We start from the raw sequence: 22,297 nt of genomic DNA on the forward strand, positions 1-22,297 counted from the left end.
AAAAAATAACAGCAGTTTCCATCTCAAGTGACCTGAAACAGAGTAAAGTAAGTCAAATCCCAACCTTTCCTCTCATTGCTCTGAGTTCAGAACGATCCTCTGTAAGAACTGCTATGAAGCAACGAAAAAGCTTCTGAAATGTCAGACAGGGAGGCGGGCGATGTGTGTGTGTGTGTGTGTGTGTGTGTAAATGCTCCATCCAGCCTTCCATCCGTGTGTGTACAATGGAGCCCAGGGCAGCAGAGTGTGTGTTTATGGCATTCTGGCGGGCTTTGCTGTGTGAACCTGGCATGGGCACACAAACAAACACACACACACACACACACACACACATACAAACACTTGTAAGTGAAAAGCATTACCATGTGAAAACGAAAGGGCAATTAAGATGTGGAGAGTTTACGGGCTTGTGGTGTGGTGGCCTCTCTTCTGTCCTTTTCCTTTTCAGCTTTGCTTTATTTTGGGGCAACCATCTCAAAGTCAAGGCCAACGCGATCACAACACACACATTCACGCAAACACACACTCTGCACAGCCCATTAATAAACTCGCTGCCTCCGGCATCCGCCTCTCTGCTCTCAACGGGAGACATAACTGTGTGTTTCTGTTTACACGTCAATATCTGTGTTTATAATTATGTCTGTTGATCCAGCCACACACAAACACACACACGGCCCGTCATGTGGTGTCCGTATATGCTTTTGATTTGTGGGGATCGCATGTATTCTCATTGATGTGATGTTTTTTTTGTGTGCGTGCGTGTTTCTTCCAGAGGGTCCGCCTGCATCTGTTCTAAACCGTGTGTTTGTTTATAAGTGGTGTGTGTGAGAGAATGTGTACACATACCGCATCATCTCAGCGTGTGTCCCAGCGCGTCTGTGGTGTCAAGGAGGGACAACATGTGCGTGTGTGTGTGTGTGTGTCTGAGGGAAGGTGCTGGTTCCCACAGCTCAGATCTAATTCAGCTGTAACTCAATCTCCGTGTGAGTGCCGCTCCTCCAGTGCTCTCCTCTCCCTCTGGAGTGTGTGTGCATGGGTGTGTGTACGTACATGTGTGTTTGTGCGTGTGTTTGTGTGTACAGACCCCATGGTATCAGTTTACCGTGTCAACGCAGGGAGCTTGACGGCAGCAGCAGCCACGTTCCCCCCCCCCCCCCCCCCCATACACACTTAGATACCTTAAACCTCCCATTCAGACTATTGGGAGGTTATTGGACACTGGTGATGTGTGTGTGCATGTTTGTTCGTCTATGATTATACACTATATATATATATATATATATGTATATATATGCTGTGAATGTGTCTGAGTGTGTGTGGTCCTACATTTGGACAAAACATGACGCACGTCCTTCCACCCAATCTCAAACTGAGAGCTGCCTTTTAGGCGCTTAAAGAAAGTCCTTTGGAGTATCTTTTATAAACCTTACAATGACTGATCCCACTGTTGCTTTGGTCCGAGGAACCACTTTGAGAAGACCTTTAAGATTGACCTGCGTAACCAGACAATGCATCACACTGTGACACCCACAGCCACCGGAGGGGAAATACATCAGTGCCACAATATGCCAAAAGGACATATTCTGAACCACCACATGGAATCTACTGTTTGGCTGTGGACATCTGCACATCTGTATGTGTGTGTGTGTGTGTGTGTGTGTGTGAAAGACAGACTGTGTGAAAATAAATGTGTGTTTGTGTGTGTGTGCCACTGTTCATGCAAATGCTGAAGTCTCAAGTGTTTATACAGCCACTGGTGTGCATTCAGCACTTTGTTACTGTTGTATTCATGCAAGTGTGGATGTGCGTTTGTGTATTGTGTTCTGACTGAATAGCATGCGGTAGACCTGGCAAGAGGAATGCTTCTCAGCCCTGTGTGTGTGTGTGTGTGTGTGTGTGTGTGTGTGTGTCCGCCTGTGTGTACACACGGTTCCATTCGTTACATAAGACGACGGTTCTCAATCTCAAACATAACAAAATGCCCGCTGACACATTTACACACAACACGCACACACACACACACACACACACACACACACACACACACACACACTTGCACAGCCCAGTGAATTGTGACTAACCAACATTCAGACATTGCTCCGCTGGCCTTTTTCACTTGTATTCCTGTGTGACGCTTGTTATGAGAAAACATGGATTTGTTTATTTCACTTGTCAAAGTTGGTCTTAATACAACACCTCTTCTGGGGTTTCAATACTTAAGAATTAAGACCCATATTTTCCTGAGAATTTCCCAGGAAGTTTCCTGGAAGGGATTCTGTGAATTGGTATTTTTTAAAAGGGCAACTGACTGTCTTCTTCATTCAGAAAGGGAACTCCTTTTCATTAGTTTTTTCCAAACAATATAACATTTTTGCAAGTACTCACTAAAACACTCTCTAATTATGCATATACTTACCGGAATTAATGGTGTCTGCTTGATTGGTTTTTAAAAGACGCAAGCAACAGACTGTTGTTCAGCCCTATTGGCCCCAAATGATGTATGTGTGTGTGTGTGTGTCTGTGTGCGTGTGTGTGTGTGTGGCTCAGTATCCCCTGGGTCACCAAGCCCTTTCTTCAGGCCAGTGCTATCCTGCATGGCAGCGCGTCCTGCTGCAGTTGATCACTAAAGCAACGGCCACTATGTGTAGTGGATTATTGAACAGAACAATCAAAAAAATAAAATCACATACAAACACACACACACTGAAGAATGCTACATTTTCTTCATCAATATAAATGTGCCAGTTGGCTCCAATAGCTGATCTTTCACTTGCCTAATATTATGAACAAATTAGCACTACTAGACCCTACTGTGACACACGGTGACAGAAAAAAAGGGGTAAAAAAATGTTTTTGTTGTTTATTATATTAATAATATATCAGTGTAACAATTCAGCCATTTTTGTTGATGTGCACCGTTTGGGAAAACTCTCAATGTGTAACTTCACGTGGTTCGGTTTGCCCGAGGAGGATCAAAGCTGTTAAGTGTTGGGTGGAATCAAAAGCCACATGTAATTGAGTTTGTGATTAAGTTTGTGGTTGTTTCCCCCCCCCCCCCCCCCCGGGAGCAAGAGAAGAGACCAGAAACATAACGAAGTTTAAACTGCTTCTTTCGAAGGCCTGCAGGCTCCTTTCCCCATGTTTCCTCCACACACACACACACACACACACAGACACACACACACACACACACACACACACTCAAAGAAAGGAACGTTAACACACATACACATTTGCATCTGTGTGATGTGCTGCAGCAACCAAGGGGTCAAGCGTCACACACATACGAAAGCACCTCCACATGCTCTGACACAAGTACACTTGCACACACACACACACACACACACACACACACACACACACACACACAGATACATGTTGAGAAGATCCTGTTTTCCCACCACTTCGAGCTGGTGGGAAAATCCTTGCTGGTCAGTAATTGATTCCGCCCTGCCAGCTCCATTAGCTAGCAGCACGGTCTCACTCTCTCTCTCTCTCTCTCTCATACAGACTCACACACACACACACACACACACACACACACACACACACACACACACACACACACACACACACACACACACACACAGACACACACACAGTGAGATAAAAGGCTGCCTAGATGAGCCCTCTCTTTATTTGTTGCCACTTCTCTCCAACAAAATTCAGCCCTTCAACCACCTGCCGCGACCCCTGCACCCCAGATAGGCCTTGAGCTTCACCCCCCCCCCTCCACCCCTCCACCCGTCCACCCTACAAGCACACGCACAACAGCATGCACACACCACTGAGCATGGAAGCACATGTCATGTACCAAAAGATTACGCGTGCTTTTTAGCACACAAACGAACACACCAAGTGACGGACACAAAAAACAAGCACACACACAATCGCCGCCGTTTTTTTTCTTATCGTCGCTGTTTCAACCCCTCCCTTTATTATCACACAGCCGGAGGCTCGGCTTCCATTCAGCCCCCCCTATCCCCCGATGAACGGCCATTTACCGTCCAGCTCCCCGTTATCAATTACCGCCATCGCCGTTATTACCCGAGCTGCTCCACTTCAAAGGCTTCATCAAAGCCGAGTCATCGGGGAGAGCTTTGGGGAACAGATTTTATTTTGATGTTTCTTACGTTCAGAAGAACAAAGATAACCGTTTTAACTTTGTCAATCATTTTCTATCCAAAATGTGTTATCTGCTGTTTGAAACCTGTGACGCCCTCATCTTATGAAAAGATGACTTACTTCAGGGAGGAGGAATTTAAGATGTACATTGCATTTTGTATACGTTTGTAGTGTCGCAGGGTTCAGAGTGTTGGGAAAATATGACATAAAACAGTTGTCTTCTGATGGCAAGACGGTCGCCTCTTTCCTTATTTGATAACATAGTTGACTTTAAATTATTATTAAATCATCTTTTTGTCTAAGACAATGTTTTAGTTTGGCAACGCAAATCACAGTTTCTGTTTAAAAAAACATGTTACATCCTGTGCTTTAATAGATTAAAAGAAGGATGAAAAACAACAACAACAAAAAATGTTATTTTGTTCCTCAAGATTTTAAATCCTATTACAACTATAATACTATTAAAAAACATTGGCAGCAACCGATAATAGATCAAGGACAACAAATAAACTCGCCAAAATATAATGGACTACTGCTGTGTGTTTTTCTTTAAAAAACAACAAACGGTTGTCTTGATTCTTTTCACCTAAATGCACCGTGCATCCAAAGAATCATGTTGAATGCGTTACTTTCCTCATAAAACATTAATTACACATTATTACATGACACAGTTAGTTCACAGTGAAAAATAAACTTGCAAAGTGACATTATGAACCTGGTGTGAGTCTGAGTGTGTGTGAGTCTGAGTGTGTGTGTGTGTGTGTGTGTGTTTAATGGGGTCACTCCTCTGCATGTGACCGCACTACATTCATCAGTTCTGCCATGTGAACGTGCACAGTGAAAGGTGTAGAGCGCTGTGTGTGTGTGTTCTTGTGTCCAACGGGGTGTGTGTGCGATGTTAAGGGAGGGTGGGTAATTATGTCAATTATACTGCTGTCATGGCGAGGTTACACACACACACACACACACACACACACACATACACACACACACACACAGACAGGCCTGCCTGTCCTCTCCATTTGTTAGCTGTGAAATATTAATCACAGTCAGCTGCCGACCTGACAAGGAAACGATGTAGAGCATGAAGCCCTCCACGCACACGCACACCAACCCGCATCACGCCGACATGTACACACGCACATGCATATCAGTAACAGGTTCTTCACCACACAAACACACACACACACACACACACCCACCATTCCTTATCAGTCTCAGCTCCTCTCGCCTGGGCATCTGTGAGTCTGGGCTCCCAGCTGTCTGAAGGATTATAACAATCGAAGGAGGATCCTTGAGGCCAGTGTGTTCGTTGACCCGTTATAACCAGCTTGATGAAGTAAAGACGTATCGTTCCTCACTGCAGCCTCTCAGCAACATGCTGGGTCACATCTACGATCAGCTCACCTTTTAAAGAAAGGGATGCTTTTTCTTCCCAGATAATTTTTCTAGGCATGTTTTTCATTAAATTTAACTAGAAACAACACATTAATGCTGGCGATTTTACAAAATCATACCATATAAGCTTTTACATTTTCTTAGATTTTGACATACATTAACTTTATCAAACCAAGAAAGAAAACAGGAAAACATTGTTTTATTAAACAATTTCTTTCTTTTAAATGTCTGCTGGTGTCAACTGCGTTGTTTACGGTCAGATACCTCTACCAGTTGGCTTTAACAGTCCTGACATCGCCTCAAATCTGCGACTGGCTCAAAGTCATGAAATTAATTTGTTGCTTAGCAAAACCATGTTTCTCTTTTGCAAATGGTTTGCCGTAACGTTGCCAATTTGTAGTTAATGGGCTCAACCACAAAACACACTCTTCTGCTCCTTTGAAGCGGTGTGAAGGTACCCAAGGTGACCGGCTCGGCTGAAAGAGATCCCAGAGTATGTGTAACCACATGGAGGGCAGGGAGCATGTATTGTACCTCCACATGCCCCCTTTCACAGCGTGTGACATGGGAACTACAAGGGCTGGTTTAAATCACGGGCCTAACCGCTGGCTGCTAAGCGGGGGGGTAACGGGGGGCGGCCCTGGATACTTAGCATTCCTACAGTGACTGAAGACTGTGAGAACCAAAGGACGCAGGCAGAAATACACTTAGGTCCTTAAAGGCTGGAGGAATGGGTGCTGTGTGTGTGTGTGTGTGTGTGTGTGTGTGTGTACGTGTGGATATTAATGTCATATTTATAAGTGTGTGTTAAATGGCTACAGTATTCAGTCGTCATAGCTGTCAAACTTTGCATTCTCTCAAAGGAACACATGCACTTTACAGATGTACCAGTCAAAAATACCAGGTCCTTGAGTGTACAACATATAGAAGTACTGAACATAAAAAAATAGTCTAAACCATGCGTTTTAAACTTAAACCAATCCCGAGCCACTAACTTTATCCTAAATTCTGACCTCATCCATGACTGTCTTCCACACTTTGGGGAGATACCCCTCGCTTGTCATTCTATTCATTGTTTTTGAAACCGTAACCAGTAACGCTACATACTGATGTAGTGAGTTACTGATGTGCTCTTCATATAAAGTACAGTGAGTACATTTGAGCTAGTTAGCTAAACATTTGCAGCTTATGTAGAAACAGAGAACAACATTGAATCAATTTCTTATACTTTTCCTTTTAGTTTTGTTGTCCTTCCAAAAGGACACAAGACACGACGCTCTTTAGATGTCGGGTTACTTAGGCTTGACAGGCCTAGTTACTATTGCTAAGCTACGATTGGACAATTGCTCTTCGGGGTACCGGTTTTAGAGAACAAATAATTAATTAGGCAACAGTGCTTTCTTTTCCCTTTCGTCTCTTTGTCATATTCAACACTAACTCATCATCACGGCAGCGGTCCGGACAACGATCTTGTGCAGTGTGTTTTTGTCCATGTACGTCCATTGCTGATCGTTGTGTATGTCTTCCCATTGATGTCTAAATCATTATTTAAACATTACTGAGGGGGCTAACTGGCCCACTGGGGTCCTGACAGCTGAATGTGCCCACTTTCCCATGCTGTCAGGGGTCAAAGGTCACTGTGCAGCTACTGCCGCAGTTGTTACGACCCCGTGCACACAAGGCCTGTCCTGTGTGGACGTACGCGTCGCCTGTTGCATGCGGCTGAAACAGGAGAGCGGCGAGGGGCTTTGTGTGTGTGTGTTTTACAGAGTGTGTTAGTGTGTGTGAATGTGACACAACAATGATTCACTCAAACCAGGTCTCGCATAGATTTTGCGAACACGTACGCACGTGTGTGTGTGTGTGTGTGTGTGTGTGTGTGTGTGTGAGAGTGTGTGTGTGTGTGCGCAAGGCGACTGGTAGCCTCGGTAACCACGTGCATTGCTTTGTAAGGGTGCATGAGGCCTCCTGTTTGTTTAAACTGAGAGGCATACCGCGTGTGAATGTATGAATGTGTGTGCGTTTGTATACATGTGCCCTCCCCACCGTCCACACAGCTCTTTGAACCGTTGGCGTTCGGCATTCAAAGCTTCCTGCTTTTCTTCCAGATGAAAATATGCCGACCTTCATTTGTTTGTCTTACCAGCCTTGTTTAGGTGGCCACATCTCCACTCCCAAGGACAAAGAAGAAGAAGAAGAAAAAAACACGTCAAACTCAGACTTGATAGGCACACTTGAAATCTTTTCACTTCTCCTTCCGTGTCCTTTGGGGAATTTTTTGAAACAACGGATTATCGATGCAGGTGCGAGTGAGCTCCTCGTTAGCGGCGCTGTGTTTCCTGCCAGGTGGACGGCACGTTGGTGCCGTACAAGATGAGTTTATGAGTGTACTTAAGCTCTTTTGGCATCCCGAAAAAAAGCAGCGATCTTTTGATGTTGCGCCGCTGCCCCGAAGGGCGAACCATCGCCTCAACTCCACAGTGGCTGCAAGTACGATCTTGAACCGGCCTGAAAATGTTTTCCTCTGAGCTGCCAAACCGGATGCTGAAGCAAAGACGTGATGTATCATTGAAGGCTGCGTTTTGACTATTTAAATAAATATTCTTTATTGCCCTGAGGAGAGAACAGCACTTTGATTAGACATGAGAGCAGAACGTGGTTGGGTGTGAGCGGTTGAATGGCTGCTTTATCAAACCAAAGACTTTGAGGGACAGGTGGCTTTGGGCAGCACGTCACACTGGACGTGTGGAAAACGGGTGATTGTTAACATGTGGGGAGGGAGCTTCAGAAAGGCTTTCAGGCCTAAGTCTGAATGCTGCAGTGTTAAACTGTGCTGTAATCCCACAGTGTTTAGCTCTGATCCAGCTGGATTTAGTTCTCTAAAGTTGAGCAGCGACGCAGGTGCCGGCTGATAAGACCTGGGATTCACACAGATAATGAAAAAGAAGACGGGTGGGAGTGAAAGAACGGGCCGGTCCCTGCCACGTGAAAAACAGTTTGATTGTGCGGATGAGACAACGGCAGTGTTGTCAATCTGAAAGATGTTCCCTTACATGCAAATTTGGGGTGTTGCATATGTTACGGATGAAAGTAAAAAATACAAGTACAAAATACTTTAAACAATAAAATTAAAATGATTTTCATTAATGCATATTACTGTTTAGATTCTTTAGGGAAAAGAATCAACAATATATCAGAATGTACAGTACAGTAAATCCTTTAGTTCTGCTCAAAACAAACAAGTGATTCCTTTCTTTCCAAGAGCCCCGTCAACCAAGAAAAAGGCCATGACAGAAACGCCCAGAAGGGAGAAACCTGAAGCTTTTACGAGAGAACATTTCATGAACATTCAAAAGCACAAAAGTTAATACTCCAGCTCTGACATAACTGAAGTACTTTCAGTGCTTTCTTGCAAGGAATCTGATGATATGATCGAGTCCTTAAGTATTAAATTAGAGGATGTGCTAATCTTCGTTAGAAGTCTTTGATGCAAGGTAAAAAAAAGGAGATAATTAATCCTCTCTGGATTAAAAAAAAAACAAGACGGCAAGCCGTTGTCATGAACTTGGAAAACAGAATTTTGAATGAATGCCTTCTATACTGTACATATGTCAGAATATAGCTGTAGACCAGTGAACTTGTGAAAGACAGGAGGAGATAGAGGAAGAAAAGGAAAAGGAAAGGCAATGAACAAAAAGTGCAATCCGAGATAAGTGAGAGGACAAAGACGAGGACAGGATAGAATCTCCAGGGCATCGTTCCCATCCCTTTGAGAAAGTGTATTATAGACTGTAATCCCGTGTTATGACAGTGACATAGTTCATCTCTCCCTCCTTCCCACAGGTTGGAGGGATGAGTCAGACAGCGGGGAAAACAAAGCAGCAGGCAGGAACCTGCAAGGATTACACTCTCATCATGTCGAAACTCAACACCGCTACCGGAGCTACTGCAGCCTGCTCAGGGACAAGATCCACTGTACCGCCGTCTCACTGGCTCAGTGTGTGTCTGTGTGTGTGTGTGTGTGTGTGTGTGTGTTCAAAGGCATACCGCCAGCCGTCTGTATATTTCCTCTATACTTACATGCTTGAAAAACAAATCAACCGAGGCACAAAATGCTGTATTTCGCAGTAAACAGTGACTCATCTTTCACTTTCCAAAAACTATGACAAACACATCCATCTGCAACTTGTTGGCGCGACAGCAGCGAGGATGTGCGGCGATGGCGGTCATCTATTTATTCGTTTGGGTGCAGTGGAGCAGAGGGGTTTCTGTCAAAATTTGAAATAAACGTTCGGTTGGTTGGATTCCATCTTACAAAATACTCGTGTTGGAGATGAATATATCGATGATGCAATTAATGTCTCTTCTCTCTCTTTGGGTTGCATGAGCCTCGTCAATGGAAATATTGAAAAATAACAATACCAGAAAAACACGACCCAAACATTTAAATCTCTTTAACCTCCCTGTGAGAAAGTAAACCACCACACAAACTTTCTCAGGTTCCCTGCTTTCTTAAACACAGAAATAAACCGGCTCCCAGAAATAGCTGAATAAACTGAGACAGCAGCTCTGCAGGGTTTGCGGATCCACATGAGGAGCGGGGCTTTCCATGGTGGTTTACAAAATGCACACACACACACACACACACACACACACACACACTCCCTCTGTGGTGCATTAGTGTCACGCTTTTCTTGTGTAAAACACAGAGAACTTTGCGGCCAACCTGCTCCTTTGTTCTTATGTGCTGAAGTAAAGCGTGTGTGTGTGTGTGTTTTAGAAGTTATTGTAACAGTTTGCTTGTGTGTGGTACATTATGTGTGAATATGTGTGTATTTTGGTGTAATGTGCGTGGCTAGTAAAAGAGGTTTATCAAGGTCCAGCACATCACCTCAGTCCCAAATTCTCCTAATATCTTCGCAAAGTCCTCTCCACTGTGGACGTGTTTGTTGTATGTGTGTGTGTGTGTGTGTGTGTGTACGTGTGAGAGAAAGACTTCATGGACTCCTCTCTCCCCCTCATGTCTCCTCCTCTCAGCCAGTGAGTCTGGGTCCCGGAGGAAAAAGCCAATTATAAAAAAAAACCTCTCTCCATCTTTGTTCTGTGGGCATAAACCACTTCTTTGCTTTATTGTTTTCATTCTTTCCCCTTCTTTGGCTTTCTGACATTCCTCCTCCATTCCCACCGTCCCTAAAAAACCCTCCCCACCACGTTACTCACGCACACATGCAAGCTTCCTTCTTTTGGCTCGTGACAACTTTTTCTAACTTTGCGAGCGTCGGCCCCCTGAAGTCTTAAAATAGCTGCCGGTCTTCCTGGTCCTTCATCGGCATGGTATCTTATCAGGTTTGAAAGAAGGCTGGGTGGGGCGGCTTGATAGGCTGTCCGTTGCCACGGTGACGGCTTTGCCCCGGGGTTGATGTGATGTGGTTGTTGAAACATTCATATTGCTTCCCTATTTCTTTCATGAGCCTTTTCTTAACTCCTCACTGCTCTAAATGTTAGGAAGCTAAAGTACAAACAGTGATTCTGCTCATTAGATGTTAAGTTTTACGGCGCAGTAGCATTGAAGGACATCATTTCCTTTCTTGATCAGCTGCTGTGCTTTTCTTGACTTTATTTCCCACATATTGAGAATTGATCTTTAAAGGGTGACTTCAAGTAGCTATTTTACCTTATCGGCTGTGCATCGGCAGCAACTTCTAAACTCTTCTTTTCCACACAGCCTCACGGCAGATTGCACTAAAGTCACAAATGTTTTGTGTAAAGGGCCATTTTGTCTGGTTTCGTGTTGCAACCACTTTTTCAAGACAACGTTAGTCTGCAAAGCAAAGGTTAGGTTTGGCATGACGAACCAGAGTTTGGCTGAGAGGTGCAGTGTTGCTTCTGCCTGTGTTTGGTGCCACCCAAGGCGAGCATGTATGGTTTGATGAAATACAAACACGCCATATGTTTTGTTCCTCCTATTCCAGAATGATAACGTGCGGAGCCTGAAGTTTCTTTGGCCCTGACACAGCACTGTGGAGATAAATCTCACTATGTGAGACATGAGTCTCTGCAAGTCTGCAAGTTTGCTTGCTATGAAAACATTTATTCACAATCAACCAGGTATTTATTATATACAATTCTGAATTGGGGGGGGGGGGGGTAAATATTCTAAAGGAGAAAGAAGGAGCTTTTGATGACGTGGTCCTGGCCAGTTATATAGAACATAGAGTTCCAGTCTTCATCAATTCATCGATTCATTCTGGTCACTTTGTGGTGTGTTCGGTCTTGAGTACCGAGCTCAAACTGCTGAGACCGTGAAGACAACAACCCTCGGACCGCAGTCTTCCAGCTGGTCTCTCACACTATCACACTGACTTTCACACAACGTCCCTCCACGTCTCTTAATCACACATGGAGCAGTCGGGAGTTTCTCACACACACACACACACACAACACCGTTAATATGTCATATGTGAGGACACACATTTTCTTTCTCTCTCCCACACTCTATCTGTCTACAATAAACACACACACACACACACACACAGAGCTCGAATTGCTGCTCGGTGTCCAGCTCTGGGCGGTGTTCCCATCCCCATGGCCTTTCCCAGCACAGACAATGCTTTATGTCCCACAAAGGAAGCTCTCATCCAGGCTCTGGGGCCCTGTTTGGCCCTCGGTTTGCCCTCCCCTCCCCCCAAGACCCCGGAAAAGCCCCTGAGCCGCCCCACCACAACCTGCTGAGGTGCCAAGAGGAACATCTGTGTGACTCGGGTGAAGAGACCCTGCTGAAGTTCTCACACTTGAATGTTGCTCATAGTCCTCTCTCTCTGTGCACGCCTGTGTGTATCAGCTTGTGAGCACAGGCTCCCGGGTCCTGGGAGTGTCCCAGTCCAGATAATAGATGGTGTGAGAGAAAAGTCAGAGTGTGTTGCCAGATCTTCCCAGTCAATGAACCACGTGTCCCAGCCGCCCGGCTGCCAACCATTGACTCTGAAACGGGGTCAGAGGAATGAGAGGATGGATGGAAACATGAAGATGTTGATATTTTTGACATGCAGGCTTCCCAGGGTGAGTGGATGAACGTGGGACTTTCTCCAAACTAAGTTCTCTTGAACCACCTGATGGAATAACAACAGGTTACAAAAAAATCACAAAATCACTTATACCAGTATACCAGTTTTGAAAGAAACTACTTCCCATATCGAGGGGGTGAGGTAGCGTTCCCTGTGAGCGTGTTAATACTGTCACAGACCGTGGCAGCTGTGTCCCAGCACAGCCCACACCCTCACAAACACGCAATCCGGCACAGGAAGTGACATCATGCACTACTGGCCAAAATACAGGAAGCCTGACGACAGCTTCTGAAGGACATGAGGGACACACCGGACCTGTGCAATCCACCAGCTGCAGACCCCACACCCACGAGCACACACAGATACACACACACATGTTTGCATACTTTCATATAAATTAGGGATTTTTCCCACATAGTTTGTATTTTCTGAAAGGGTTTATTTATTCATAAATTGTTACATTCAGAAACTTCACACACTGAATCAGATGTACTTTTCTTATTATTGGTCATTTTCAATACTGCTAAAAACTGAAAAAATGTAACCGGTTTCAGAAATTGTATTTACAGTGGTTGTATTTATTTTAAATTTGGATGAGATTAATAAACACAAAGTTGTGCATCAGGGACCAAGATGAGCTTCAACAAAGTCCTTTTTTGATGATATAATATTCCATGAATCAAACTAATTATTTGTCAGTGTGAGTACAAGATTTCTAGTTTTGTATCACTTTATTTGCATCATTGTGTGTGAAACAGCTTAATTTATTGATTGGGTATTTGGAGGTCATGCATCAGTTCCCAATTAATGTAGTACTTTAATCTTTTTTTTTCCAAATTGTTCTCCATATGACGCTAGGATGAGAAGCATAATCGCTAGCTGGATTATGTTCACAGGGAGGTTTTGAGTTACAGCGGATTGTATCAGACTCTTACGCCAAAGATCAGGATTTCCTGAGAAACGTATATACTATATACTGTATATACTGTATATATATATACAGTATGTATATGGTCATGCCTTGCTGTTGTTATGTTTATGTCTCCCAGCCCACGTTCACTTTACAAGTACTAGACACACCTAAAATACATCGCACACATGCACCCATTAGGATTTTGGCGTCTCTTTCTGTTAATCTTTCATTTCGCCCTTTTTTTCCCCTCCGTCTCAGTGTCTTTGTCCCTCCTCTCTGTCCCGCAACACACCCAACAAACACACCGCCACCCTCTCAACTTCTGCCCAGCTCGTATTTGTCGTGCCTCGTGAGAAGATCATCAGCCACAACAGTGCTCACTCACACACGCATCAAACGCGCAAAGAGGGGAACCCGCCGTCCCCCAAACAACATGAGCCCAAATATTCATGAGAAAAAGAAAAAAAGCTTCAAAGCAAATATGTGTGGTGAAGACCAAGCATTAAATGTGGGGTCTGAAATCATTGCAGCGATGTCACAACTTTGATTTTCATGGAGCCTCGTCCTGTCAAGCCAATTATCCATGTTTACAATAGTCTCTCATTAAAACCCGCTGAATACATCCAGTACCTCGTCTCGACTGAACCCGAGCACCACGGGGGCCTCGGCGTGTCAATGCAGATCTCCAGATACTGACGCCTGCAGTGACAGCCCTGAGTGGCCTGGTTGCCAACAAGGCCTTTCCTGTGCCTGTGAGACTCCGGCTACTCTGTCTATTTCCATCTGCAGGGATAACAAACACGGCTTAAAGCGCCCCATAACAACATAAACACGGGGAATAATCCTGAGTCCGCTGCATGTTTTCACATGGCACGTCCGAAATACCGTGAGGCCCTCAACAAATAACTAAAATAGCACAGTTACTGCACTCCAAACTTTTCCAGAAGCGAGACCTGCCCTCTATGAAAGGATGTGTCCATTTACATAACAAATCTGGTTGGCGTGTTAGGACAACACACACTGTTTGACACATTTTTAAATCGGACGTGTTGAAATGAAACACGGCCCGTTAAAGGTTCAGCTACAACCCGAGAGGTTTGGTTTCACCAAAGTGGCGGCCCATACCTTTCTGTTGAGACTGTGGTCCCGTTTCCTGTTAACGGCTGAATCTTTTCTAGTGGCAGCGGTGCGGTCACTGTGCGGACATGTTCAAGTGATATTAAAGTGTTATGGCATCAAAGGAAAGGTACTCCTTTAAAGTGCTCTCCCTCATTTTGCCAGCTATTCATTTCAATGAAGTCTGAGTTCTGTGTCAAGTACAGTCGAGCTCACCCTTTTCTTTGGGGGGGGAATCAATCGTTTTATATTTGTGAAACTTTTCTTGAGAAAAGTCAATGCGCCGATTTACCACCTCGATATCAGCCATCTCAAAACGAAACATCTCAAAAGTGTGTATGTGTGTGTATGCAGCACTTATGGAAGATTATGCCCTATTGACCCGCGTACAAATATGTGACAGCGAAAACTCATCGTTAACAATCTAATTCTCACGTTGCAGCGTCACGGTTGTCACAAACCTCAGAGAGCTGAGCCGCAGACAAATAACGGAACTATTGCAACCTGTAGAATGTGAAACACAGTGTGTTTCATTGTATCTTTTGTACATTCTCGGCAAGACGTAAAGAGTTATGTGCTAATTGTGATTTCATTGTGTGCCGCTGTTATTGTTGATGTCGTACTATTCCGTAAATGAATAATAAAAAATGATGGAACACTTTTTTTTATCAAGGAACAACAATTTTCGAGTGTTGGTGCAAATGTCTGTTGTTTGATGCCTGGTTGTTTGCGTGTACGTGGAGTTGTGTGGGTGTGAGTAATCCGTTCCAGCCGTTTCCCCTCCTTTCCTTTCTCTCCTCCGTAGCCCTGGGAAGCAGTCACGGGGGGGATGTCTCACAGCCGCTCAGTGTGTGCGTGTGTGTGTGTGAGTGTGTCTCGCAGACAGCTGTGTGGACGGCCAGTAGCAGCCGTTACAGCAGGAACACACACACACACACACGCACCCACAGCCGTCCCATCCCTGCATCCCACTCCACTCCTCCTCCAAATACTAAAGAGAGTTGTGTGTGTGTGTGTGTGTGTGTGTTAAGGGGTCAGTGGCTGGGTGAGGAGACAAACATGGTCGTCCAGCGTATAGGACAGTACAGGTTATTATATAATTATGTCTGTGTGTGTGTGTGTGTGTGATGGGGGTTTGACCACCAGATGGTAAACCGATGACCTCTTTACCGGTGCGTGTGTGTGTGTGTGTGTCTGAGTGTGTGTGTGCGATGGTTAAGACAGGGTCAGATTACACGGTTGACTAAGCGTTCATGTACCGTGTACCATCTCGAGCATGTGTCTGTGTTTATCTTACATCTCTGTGTGCGAGGGCCGACAGGTCACGGGAGGAGATGGTCACATGGTTCGGTCAACAGTTGTAAAGTAAATATCCCTTTAGAAGTCAGCAACACAATCCGTAACTCGGTCACGTTAGGGCCATTTACGAGGTTGGAGTTACCCTCAAAATGACGTGAGAAAAAAGAAAATATGCTAAAAGCAATGTTAATAACAATAATAATTAAACATATTATGGGGCATTTTGAGCTTGCCTCGTTTGCTGGACATGATAAGAAAGATACACTTATAAGGAGATATTCTTACCTCATAAACTATTCTTAAAAGGATCTAAGAGTTGTAAGCGCTTTAATATTTTCAAAATAACCGGTCTTGACACTGTGTTTCCTTTAAATGTCCTTTCTTAAACAGATCCGTCTGGTCTCAGTGGCCCTTTGCTATTTCGAAAGAAACTTTGTTGTAATCATAATCATTTACTGTATGTTATTTCGAGGCACAGACAGGAAGCTTGGTGTGGGAGCCTCGGCGTACGGGGGACAGAGGGAAGAGCGCGACCCGAGTGTTAGTGTTGGTACGGCCACAGGGACCCAAAAAAAACAGAGCTGTCAGTAGCGCTCCTGCCTGTGAGGCGCTGTGTCAACCCAGAGACCAAATAAACAGCAATCAGCGCTGCCCTAACCACTCTGTGACAAAACACACACACACACACACACACAGCAAGACCGAAACCTGGCGAGTGAACCCAAACTCAAAATCTTGGCAACCGCACACAAAGCGCAGGAGGGCACCCATCTGTGCGCGCACCCTACTACACACGTGCATGCACGCACGCGAATGCATACACACGTCACTCACAGGTCCAAAAGCAAATAAGCCGGGGAAGTCTGTCTAATTAATGTTTTGAGTCTGGCCTCTAAGTGACGTAATGACGACAGTAAGTGAGGCTCTCTCCGCGCGGTGAGTGTGTGACTTCTCATAAACCTGGATTTGACTTGTGTGGGCACAGAGCAGCAGCGGCACCTCTGCACAACAAACACCAGTTTGTGCATCGCATTTATCATTAGTTGTTTCACATGTTTTTGTGTATCATTCAAGTGTATTTCACTTTAATCAATTGGAGGTTGGGAGGTGATTTTTGAATGAAAGCATTAATTAACCTGTGTTGAAGTGAAACGTACCTATCCATATATTATGAAAATGGAAGTACTCCCATCACAATAAATCTCCATCACAAACTCATTGCTGTATCTAATTTGCTAAAGAATTAAAATATTTTATTGCCTTTTATTGTGTCCCAGACCAAACCATGTTCTTATAGTTACAGCAAAGGTTGATCATATTTATTTATTTTCTTGAAATGAAATAACTGAATAGTCTATTATTCTGTTACTACAAGCTTCTAGCTCGACAGATGTGAGTACCAACAATAATCATGTTTGCTGTTTAATGTTGAATTCATTCTGATAAGATTTTTACAGAGTAGCTTGGGAGGAATAGTTGGCAAAGCTGTGCTGTTTTATATTTAGTGTACTGTATCGATATATGTACATATCAATGTACACATTTTTGTTATTGTTCAAATATGTCGATGGTTGACAACCAATAATATGGATAAACATTCTTTTTACTTTTCTTATAAAAACAAAAGGCAAATCCGTTTTAAGTTGCACATCCATCTACCATCCACCACCATCTGACACATCGCATCACGCAGATATAAAATTCTCACAGACATCTGTGGCATTGCTTCAAAGCTATGGTAAACCCTTGACTAATTTTCACTTTCATAATTGGCCAACCTCAAGGAATATCTGAACAGCGTGCGCATTTCCACGCGGGCCCCACTCGCAGCCGACGGGATCAGACATCACAAGTCCTGACTAATGTATCTGACTGTTTCGAAATGTCTGAACAAAGCCTGCGGGGAGGTAGCAGACAGACACAAAAAAAAAGCTCACGAGATCCCTCTGTGATTGAATGAGCACGAGGAGGGATGGTTTTGTAGCGTCTATAACGAGCCTGCAGATACGACTGAAGTGGTTGCATCCAAATAGGCCGAGCAGACGCACAGCGGAGGCTTGGCCCGAGAGCTCTGAGAAGAATAGCAGATGCTGGAGATGAAAGAGCAGCGAGGCCTTCACCAGAGGGGCCTGTTTCTCAGAAACCGACACACACGATTAAAAACAACCTCCATGTGCCTTTGGTTCCCTGCAACGAACAACCCTTCTCCGATATTAACGGGTTTTAAAGTCGCTCTATTGGGGACGAACAATGCCGTAAACACGAGGAGGACAAAATACATCGTCATGTTCAGAAAATGAAATGTTCAGACCATTTGCTTCAGTAAAAGTAGAAATAATAAGAGCATAAGTGGTGCTTTTCGAGACATTCTGTTACCGTTTCAACACGCTAGCAGTTTCCGCCTGTTTACGGGTTTTGTGCTAAGCTAAGCTAACAAACCGCAAACTCCAGCTTCATATTTATCATACGGGTGGTATCTTGTCTTCTAACTCTCACCAAGAAAGTAAACAAGTGTGTTTAACAAAATATGAAACTTTTTTCTTCTGGCTGGCTGGGGCGGCTTGCTTTTGCGCTGTGTTGTGCTATTTTCATCATGAGAAACACCGTTTTGGGGAGTTGGATCTGCTATTTTCTCCCTCCGTCTGTGGAGACAGCGTAGCGTCCCAAACCTTTCCCGCCTGTCATTCCTGCTGCCGACAGGCACGCAGACAGGGCAGCCCGGTCACGGCAAGCCAGGCCAGCCTCTGGGATCTACTATTTCCGCCTCTGTGTCTCCTGCCGCAGTCGCTCTCCTCCTACACACACACACACACACACACATGGGTACAACCGACACACATAAATACACAACCACTGGTCCCCTCTGGAGAGATCAATTTCACAGGATCACACAGCGAGCTCTGGTTCCCAGGCGCTCCTCACGCGCTCAGCAGACGTAGACAGTTCCTTCACACAACCTGACTCCTGACCCTGCGTCATTACCGAGGTCAGAGGAGCAGCAACCCTGCGCTGCAGGAGAGGGCGGGTGGTGTGTGTGTGTGTGTGTGTGTGTGTGTGTGTGTGTGTGTGGCTGCTCTCTCCCAAGACTGCAAAGACACTGAAGGGAGACTCGTCTTGTTCTCTCTTTCTTTTTTTCTTGGGGGCAAATGTCAAACGTTAAAACATGTTGTAACTGTTCTGGCTGTTATCGAATTAGTGAGTAAAGGTGGGTGATTAGATGTTTGTATGCCACCGTGAGTGTGTGTGTGTACATTTTTTTGCTTCACAATTCAAACATACTTTCGGGCTCAGAAATCACTCATATCAAAGGATTAAATTCAATCCGTCCCTCTTCTTTAGGCACGAACCATGAACCTCTTGTTCCACTCGTGACTTCTGTTTCATGCCAGCTAGCTTTACTGTACACTCTCTGTTATGTAAGATGTCAAAACAGGACAAAATTCCCAGTTTTCCGAGGGCACATGGCCAGTTTAAAAGATGAAAGTAAAATAATTGCCTTTGTTCTCTGACTTTCTCTCACTCTCTCCTCACAGTGACCACCCACCAGCAGTGGGAGTTTCACCAACTGCAGACGTGAGTCACACCCAAACCCGCACAAAACCAGCCGCGCTGCTTCGCACTTTATCTCCAATTAGAGTGAGACAGAGCTAATAATGCCATCCTGTGAATATTCACCAGCAGGTTTTTCAGTGTTTTACATTTGACTTGACTGGATGCAACAAATGGGAGTCGAATGCCAAGTTCTGCCTTCCATCCACCTGTTGAATTTAGATATCAAATGTATCAGACTGAGGATTAGGAGACCGTTTACAACCTCAAAGGACAGCAGATGAAGGGGACGTGTTCAGGTCTTCTAAGGTTCCTGTAGCCCAAAATATCACAGACATGATCCATGCAACATATGTGCATCATGTCTGCTGTCTGGGAACACTGCAGGTGCCTCTGAGCCCTTACATCCAGGCTCAGACGGGGGGTTTTCTAAAGTAATTCCTGCTAATACTAACTGCATAGTTTATATGTATACGGTAGACTACTCTTATTTGTTTTATTCTCATCAGTTTTAAAGGATGTAGCATATACAGTATATTTCTCTACTTTTCAGATGATACTTTGAAAGGTTGACCAACAATGAATTCATCCCATTAACAGTCAATGTTGCCAAAAGCTCATTATAGTTGATTCCTTTGTGCCATAGATTACCAATTATGTTCGAAATCTCAAGCACAGAGATGAGACACACTGTTGCCCTGGGTGACGTCTTCCTTCATTACAATTAACACTGCGACTATTGTTTTACAAACTAACCCCCAAACCATCTTGCTCCCAATGTTACCCAAACAATAGTGGGTGAACACCCACTAATAGTACTAAGAAGTTTCAGGACATTGCGAATTTAAAAAAACTAAACAAATGAAGCTCTATAGTTTTTCAAGTCGTTAGTGAAGATCTACTTACAAAGGACCTTTGGGCTGAGAGCCATTAAATAACACAGCTAAAGTGTCTAGTCTATGTCAAGGATGTATTGTCCTTTGAATTTAACAATTATACATCACTATTTATTATTTTCTCCTACTTATTCTAACAATTTACACTCTAGTTTTTCTAGCTAATGGCGCATGCATTACAGTATCGACACGTCTACGAGAAAGAGTGTGATTAGTCGTATGCAAATATATTGACAATAAAGCTATTTGAATGTAATGTAATTTGTGTTTTTGAGCAAATGGACACAAGTGTAGAAGGTAAAAAGGGAAAGAAAACCCCAGCTAATTAGCTGTTTGTGGGTAGTTATTGAACATTTTTAAGGAAAGTTCTCAGTATACATAATTCAAATGGCAACACTACAACTCACTTTATGAAGCAATTCATTAAATCACGAAAAAATTGCCTTGAGTAGATATAAGGAGAAAAGAAGAAATAAGTAATTTGTTTTTTGGCATCAACTCACAGAGTTGGTTTCTGTTTGTGTGTGTATGTGTGTGACAGAGGGAGGCCCTGCAACACTTCCCATGGGGAGACAAGACGGGGATGTGTGTCACTGGGTCAACTTTGACACGTTGTTCACTTCCTGACCACACACACACACACACACACACGGTCACACACTGAGGAATATGTCCTGTGTGGAGCAATGTGAAGGAGACGTTGACCAAACTCACGGTTCAACTGATAGACGAGAGCAACAATGAAACCACGTTCAAACCCCCACCCTCCTGAAGGACAATACTAGGGTGTCTCACACACACATAACCCTCCTGAAGACACACATTCATAAACAATGCCCCCCGCACCCCCTCTCTCTCTCAGGCACAATGGTCGGGTGTCACACACGTCTGGGGCAGAATTAGCCGTTGCTTCCTCTCCCTGTCGGGGGAAACAAAGTCAGCCTTCCCCAGCGGGCCACACAACTCTATTTATAAACAATAACAAGGCCCGCCCCTCCGCGGGGTTTCACCAGAGAGCAGCTCACCGTATTGTTTTCGAGCGGACAAACATCTGTCTGTGGCCGACCTGTAGCTCTATTTCTCATGTTGACTCACTGACGGTCACACCTTTACAAATTGTTATTACTACTACACTTGGACGGTTCAAGCTTTCGTGTGCAGGATGAAAAAAGCTTGACACTGTTTTTATTTCCACCTGCCGAAGAAACTGAGAAGTTTGAGCGTGACTTTATGACATCACAGACGGAAGTCAATCCCAATGCAATACACAACCAGGAGAAACTTTTGAAATGGGAAATATCTGCATATTCATTAATTACAGGGTTGTTAAACAATGGGTGGAATATACTTTGAAGACATTTCAACAAGTTCTTAGAGCATTTTCAAGCATTTCTGGAAATAATCTTCGGTGTTTTGAAACAGATGGTACTGACATCATCTCTATTGCTTACACAATGATTTTATAATCCCATTTAAAGACTGACAGACAAAAACCAACAACCCAAATCCATAGACAAACATTTGTTTGAAAATTAACTTCATAGGAAACATGTGTTGACGGATTGTTTCCTGGCAGATTCACTTGATTTATTGCATCCCGTGAAATGTGTTGAGTCGTTTCCTATGGTTTAAAACTAAGACATCCCAAAATGAAGGCTTTGTGATTAAGGAAAATCAAGCTATCATCAACTCTTCAAACAATATATATGTATGTAATAAATCAAATAATATAAATGACATCATCATGCAACAATTTTCTAAATTACAGTTAGTAGAGAAGAGATTCTCGAAATGAGCTGAAGTGAGTTTGGGTTTTGAAGTTTTATAAAAAATAAATGGAAAATGAAAAGGGGAGAAAAAGTAAACCATTTGATTTTTTAGCGTTGAGATCCTGTCCACATGCTGTATTGTTCTGTTCTCAGGACGCATATCTCTTT

The sequence above is a fragment of the Pungitius pungitius genome, chromosome 17, assembly GCF_949316345.1.
Source record: "Pungitius pungitius chromosome 17, fPunPun2.1, whole genome shotgun sequence".
NCBI lineage: Eukaryota > Metazoa > Chordata > Actinopteri > Perciformes > Gasterosteidae > Pungitius > Pungitius pungitius.